Source organism: Podarcis gaigeae, assembly GCF_964106915.1.
Source record: "Podarcis gaigeae genome assembly, chromosome: 14".
Taxonomy (NCBI): Eukaryota; Metazoa; Chordata; class Lepidosauria; order Squamata; family Lacertidae; genus Podarcis; species Podarcis gaigeae.
The window spans coordinates 9,592,964-9,598,435 of record NC_139690.1 but is presented as its reverse complement, the minus strand read 5'-3'; the positions used below and the strand labels follow the sequence as shown (position 1 = coordinate 9,598,435).

Sequence of the window (5,472 nt, the reverse complement as noted above, 5' to 3'; positions counted from 1 at the left end):
CCTGACCTTTTGGTTAGATATTTCAATGGATGGAATTCCCAGAAGTGCAAGTAGTTAGCAAGATGTACTCAAGATACATCAAGGACTTGGGGAGTTTTGATTAAAACAGAGCTTCCCAGGAGCCTTCTACTAAACAAGTGACTCAGGAATTTTGTTCAGGAATGGAGGCTGGGCAGCTGAAATGGTCTTATCAGAAACCGTCACAGACCTGGGTGTGCTTCAGCCATAACAGCCTGGAAGCTTCAAGGTCAGGATGCAGATTCCCAAGGATGTTTCCCAGCAAGTTGGGACATGTTGTGAAAGCTGGCTTTGAAAATGGAACTGCACATTTTGCATCGGTACTTATTATAGATAACCCCATGCGATTCTGCCCAGCAGTTGAGGTCATTGTCCAAGCTGTGAGGGTGATGTGCTCAGCGACAGAACACATGAATTGCATGCAGAAGGTCCTGAATTCCATCTCTGACGTCCTCACTGACATGCCGGTCAGTGTAGACAAGGGACAGCCAACACGGCAGCCTTCAGATGTTGTTCGACCTCACCACCCATCACTCTTGCCCATTGACTATGCTGGCTTGGGCTAATGGGAGTTGAAGGCCAAGAACAGCTGGAGGGCACCACGTTGGCTACTCCAGGTGCGAACAATGCTGAGCTAGATGGAGCAGTGGCCTGACTCATATAAGGCAGCTTGCTGTGTTCCTATCACCCATCTCTGGGTGCCCTTGCCTGCAGAGGCTGGGTGGGTGACAACCAGATTGAATATGTTTTCTGTAGTTCTTCTCCAAGTGGTGCTGTCCCTCCCAAGAGATATCTGCCAGGAACCTTCATTATAATACTTTAGGCACTGGCAACACCTGCCCTCGTGACTACTAGCCTTTAGTGGAACTTCTGTGTTTGTTTGCTGGCTCTTTGGGCAACTAGGGATGTGTGTAGGCGTTTATTTCCTTTCCAGGCTTTGTTCACTGCACGCAGCACTGTTTCTCTTCTGCTGCATTTTGGCTTCCAACCAAAAAAATGCCATTACAGTGGTACCTCGGGTTACATACGCTTCAGGTTACAGACACTTCAGGTTACAGACTTCGCTAACCCAGAAATAGTACCTCGGGTTAAGAACTTTGCTTCAGGATGAGAACAGAAATCACGTGCTGGCAGCGCGGCGGCAGCAGGAGGCCCCATTAGCTAAAGTGGTGCTTCAGGTTAAGAACAATTTCAGGTTAAGAACAGAGCTCCAGAACGAATTAAGTTCTTAACCCGAGGTACCACTGTAGTCTCATGGTCCTGTGTGGCAGAATTTCGCACCATTAATTGCACCGTTATTACATTATTCCACAACGCATTGTTAAATGCCACCCCAATCAGTGCGCAAGACTTTGAGGATTCCAGGCACTCACCCAGGATTTGTGTTTCCTTTGGAAGATTAGGCACAATGGCGACTGTGGTGTCTTCATGATATTTGGTTTATTTACACATGTATACAAGCTGAGCCTGCTTATGGAGCGTCATACAGCAGCAGTACCCAAAAACACACCAGCTTATGCCATCGCAGCAGCAACAATAAGCCCAGCACCATTTTTTCTCTGCAGGGCACAATACAACTTTCTGGTTACATCACTCCAGTCCTAACCCCACAGCTTCTCCTCCTAGCCAAAATTCTTGTCTCATGACCCAGGGGAAGTTCCCTCCTTTGATGTGCTAAAGCTCATTACCTCACAGGAGATTAGCTTTTCATACCTATTCACACTTAGCCCTTTCAATGCTTTGAACATTACATGGTCTATCTCCACAGGCGGTTCCTTCAGGAGGAAATTAGTCTTTTGAGTTAACACTTTTTTATATTGGATTATTTACTTTTTTATACTGGAAACTTTTCATTTACCAAGAAGGATGATGCCATCATACTTCTGCTGGAACCAACGCATGGCTTCCTCCTTGCTGATTCGGCGCTGGACCCCAATGCTACCAGTTCGGTGCTTCCTGTCAGCAAGGCCTGCCCAGAACCAACACAAGGATTGTATTTCATCCCTAGATCAACTGCTCCTGGATTCCAAAGCCAAAGTTGCCAGTGTCAGAAGAGTCATTCCTCCTCAGCTCGTATTCTCGCACCTTCAGCCCTTTCTCTAACATCTCCTCAGCTTTGGCCCCCAGCATATAGTGCAGTGAATGGCTATCTTCTCATTTCTCCTGATCCCAAAGGACCTGGCTGTGTATCAGGCTTTTGAGAAAACAGGAGTCTGGCCTATGAGCTGCTCCAGCACTTTGGCTGCCCGGCTGAGCCTGTCTCCACTTTCCCCAACACAGATGTTCAGGCAAAGTTTGTGGGTGTGCATTTCCCGCATGGGTTTCTCCTTCTCCCCCTGGTCCTGTTGCGCCATCTTGGAGGTGTGGAAGAGATCATGACAGCCCCAGAACCGAGTTAAAACTTGTTGATTGGCTAGGATTACTGTCCTAATATAGTGGTACCTCTGGTTACGAACTTAATTCGTTCCGGAGGTCCGTTCTTAAGCTGAAACCATTCTTAACCTGAGGTACCACTTTAGCTAATGGGGCCTCCCACTGCTGCCGGTGTGCAATTTCTGTTCTTATCCTGAGGTAATGTTCTTAACCTGAGGTACTACTTCCAGGTTAGCTGAGTCTGTAACCTGAAGTGTTTGTAACCTGAGGTGTTTGTAACCCAAGGTACCACTGTACACAACTTCAGAAATCTGCCTAATTTAATTTGTGTTTATGCATGCTAATTACTGATTCTTATCAGTGGGTCAAGCACACTTCCTACTACCCCTAGTACACACCTGAGTGTGCCTACTTCTCAGATTCAACTCTAATTAAATCCTAACATTTATATGAAGTTATGTGGTTTTAGCAGTAAGGTTATAAAGGAGTATGTAAAAATGGGTTGTCAACAGGTGAGAATGCAAAGTCACAACATATTAAGATAAATGATTAAGATAAAAACAAAGATGGAAAGGATTTGCTGAATTAACTAATTGAACTAGAATACAAAAAAGGGAGGTGTGAGGAGGTCAAGGAAACAAGTAAATGAAAGATAAGCTATGGAAAAATTGATTTGTTTTTAATTTTTAATTTTTCAGTTTTTTGTATTTTTTGTTTTATTACTTTTTTCTTATGTTTGTAATTTTTTGAAATTTTAATAAATATTATTTTAAAAATCCCAAGCATTTAGTAAGGGTCATTGCAAGTGCCGCTCTTTTCGATGGTAAAGAAACACAATGAAAATGGGGAAATTGTAAATATGTACAATTTTTCTGGCAAAGGGTGTTTAAGGAGATAACAGAAGTCCCTGGGCTAAAGCTAACCAAAAGTGGCATTATTATCAATTTATGATGGGGTGGAAGGTTAGCAGGCTATGAATGACTTTCTCACAAATTTATTAACACTAGAAAAATGCAACCTGTGCTGTTGATAGACGCAGTACGACTCATGCAACACGTTGGCAACTAATATACACACAATAATTATACATTCTTTATCAATCTTCTGAGAAAAATACAAAACCTTGTGCAAAGCCACAGAGACTTATGGACTACTCAACCAAAGATGAGCTTATAACATCTGGTTTCAATGGATTTTTCAAATGCTTACCGGTAACTCAGTCTTTTGTTTTCTTTACCTTTTCAGGTAAGTTCATGAAGATACCAACAAAAGGTAAGTTCGGTGATATTCACAATACTGAGAGATGCTAGTAGAATTGTAGATAGATGTTGATAAAGTTGTGGACAATGAAGTTGTAGATGACAGGGTGCCGGCGTTTTGCACCTGTTTTGCCCTGGCAGTCCAAGTAATCAACAGGCCACTGTTCACCCCCCCCCCCATGGGGCCCTTTAAATGGGGCTTGAAGGTAGCACACTCCCAAGGTAGTTTTCCGGGCTTCTTCAGTGGTCTAATCTCAAAGCCTTGATATGTATATTGATATTCAATTTCATAAAGAATACTATTTCTTGGCTTAAGCTTAAGAGACTGATTTGCACGCATTATTATAGCTAGGAAGTGGAAGGGCAAGCAAAATATAAAAAGGAAGAAAGGTACAGTGGTGCCCCGCAAGACGAATGCCTTGCAAGACGAAAAATGCGCAAGACGAAAGAGTTTTCCGTTTTTTGAGTCGTTCTGCAAGACGAATTTCCCTATGGGCTTGCTTCGCAAGACGAAACGTCTTGTGAATTCTTGCGAGTTTGTTTCCTTTTTCTTAAAGCCGCTAAGCCGTTAATAGCCGCTAAGCCGCTAATAGCCGTGCTTCGCAAGACGAAAAAACTGCAAGACGAAGAGACTCGCGGAACGGATTAATTTTGTCTTGCGAGGCACCACTGTATAAAGAGGTGTGGGATATCGCTATTAATGATAAATTAACATGTGCCATTAAGGTAAGACGGGGAAATATGCAGGAGAAAGGATTCTGAGGAGATATGGAGGGTGTTTGTAGAATTTGTACTGTTAAAAGGGAAAGGGAGTCAAACCATCGCAAGAGGTGTTGAAATTTTGGGAGGCTGGATAATTACACTGGAATGGTCTCGGTGGTGGGGCGCACATTTTTGTTCTTAGTTACCGGTATGTAAAGGAATGTTAAAAAAAGAAAAAAGAAAATGGGGAAAAGTCATAGATCAAGTAGTCCTTGCAAGCCAGTAACCACTGCAGTACACACTGATCATATTTACTGGATTCCAGAGATAGCACAAATCGGCAAACACTGGAAATTCCTGTTCCTGTTTCCACTGGAATTCCCCAACATTCCAGGAGGGAGAGTGACTGCCCTCCTCCACCCACAAAGCAGATTGCCTCTCCTCCTCATTGCTGGACTCCAGTGATTTCTTAATATAAGAGGAGGCCAGCAGAATCAGACCAATGGCCTCCCTAGTCCAGCTCTCCCTGTTCTCACAGTGGCCAATCAGCTGCCTTTGGGAAACATGCAAGCAAGGACCTGAGCATAATAGCACTCTGCCCACCTGCAATTCCCAACAACTGGTATTCATAGAATCATAAAATCATAGAGCTGTAGCGTTGGAAGGGACCCCCTTCAATGCAGGAACCTCAACTCAAGCATTCAAGAAATGTATTACAGTAGAAGCAATTGCTTACAATACTGTGTGCATGAGTCCAAACTGCATGTAAAAATGTGTTTATTAGGAGAAATCCACACTAAAATGCTGGTGAATTTTCAGGAAGGTTTTAAACACACACACACACTGCAGAATGGTAGAGAAACAAATTTAAAATGGGGAAAAATGAGAAACTGAAGTTGGCAGATCCCACCAGATCTTCATCCCACCAGCAAATCAGGGTGAATTCAGGTTGAGGACTTGTTGTAGAAATAATAATTGCTGCTGCAAAAAATAATAAGAACAAATGCTCAGTAAAGACCAGATATAATCCATCTAATCTCCATGTCACTTTGTTCCAAGCAATTCAAGGTGAATGCTCAATATATTTCGTGGAAGAACTAGGGGAGGGCCAGAGGGCGGA

The 5,472-nt window shown here is 43.3% G+C and overlaps 1 pseudogene across 1 annotated transcript; it reads right to left on the bottom strand.

The window, feature by feature from the left end:
* Nucleotides 1-1,820: 1,820 nt before the first annotated feature.
* Nucleotides 1,821-2,420, bottom strand: LOC310831774 (large ribosomal subunit protein uL5 pseudogene; annotated as a pseudogene). Its single transcript has one exon. The product of its transcript is annotated as a large ribosomal subunit protein uL5 pseudogene (transcript).
* Between the last annotated feature and the right edge of the window lie 3,052 nt (nt 2,421-5,472).